Below are 1,172 nucleotides of genomic sequence, written 5' to 3' on the forward strand. Positions count from 1 at the left end.
TCCCCGCGGGCCTGCGCTCCGCCCCGTCCACGCCCTACGCCCCGCCCCCCGCCCTGGCCGTCCGGGGCTGGGAGACTGGGTCGCGGCTGCGAGAGGCGGGATCTTCGGGAGCGCAGGGAACGCTGGGAGCCGGGCGGTGACAGTCCCGAGCGTGCGAAAGCCGCCGACTCCGGAGAAATCCCCCTCCTCCAGGTTGTTCTTAGGCGCGTGGTTTAAAGTTCAGGAGCGGGTGGGAGGGCGCGGTGACGTCTAGGGGGCCGGCCGCCCGGGAGCACTTGGGGGCGGGCCGGGCAGCGAAGTGGGGCTCGCTCTCCCGGCCCCGGGGGGACGGCGGCCCGGGGTTTTCGATGGGTGGTTCCCCCTCTTCCCAATTTCGTATATGCAAATCGTCGCCCCCGCGCCGGCGGGCGGCGCAGCGCAGAGGTCCCGGTGCGCCCTGGAGGGGAAGTGCGGAAGCCGCCGGCGCCTGTGTTCGTTTGTAATTCACGTATTTGCATGTGGGGACCCCCGCAGTCTGATTTTCCCCCGTTCTGTCTGAACTGCGACGGCTCTGTCAGCCTTACGTACTTTACCTCCTAAAACTTTTCAAACTCTTTTAAGATCGGCACTTCAGGTTCCTTACCTCATAACGCCGTGTGGTCGGGATCAGTGAAGGAAACGCTGTAAGGAAACAGCTGAGGATTTGACAGATACCCACGAGGAAAGGGGGGAGTGGACCGAAAGTTTAGTGTGTTGAGGGCATCTAGTATAACTTTGCTGCTTTCACGGGCTAAGGATCTCCTGTGTGTCCGTTTATTTATCTCATTTATAACATATCATTCTAATTTATAGATGATGTAATAGGGGTTCAGAGAAGTTAAGTAGTACTTCAGAGGAAAAACAAAATAAAAGGTAATACTTCAGAGAAGTTAAGTTCTGGTAACGAGAAGAGCACAGTTGAAATCCAGGGTTGTCTAAAGGCATGCTCTTTCCACGCTATCTTACTGCCTAAAACAAGTGCAGAGAGGGAATGCGGATTATCAACCAGCTGTACAAGTGCGGAAACTGGAGGGTCCAGTTCTAGGGAAATAATTAAAAATAAAATCTCGTAGAGGCGCCTGGGTGGCTCAGTGGGTTAAAGCCTCTGCCTTCGGCTCAGGTCATGATGATCCCAGGCTCCTGGAATCGAGCCC

This window comes from Mustela nigripes, chromosome 7 (assembly GCF_022355385.1).
Source record: "Mustela nigripes isolate SB6536 chromosome 7, MUSNIG.SB6536, whole genome shotgun sequence".
Taxonomy (NCBI): Eukaryota; Metazoa; Chordata; class Mammalia; order Carnivora; family Mustelidae; genus Mustela; species Mustela nigripes.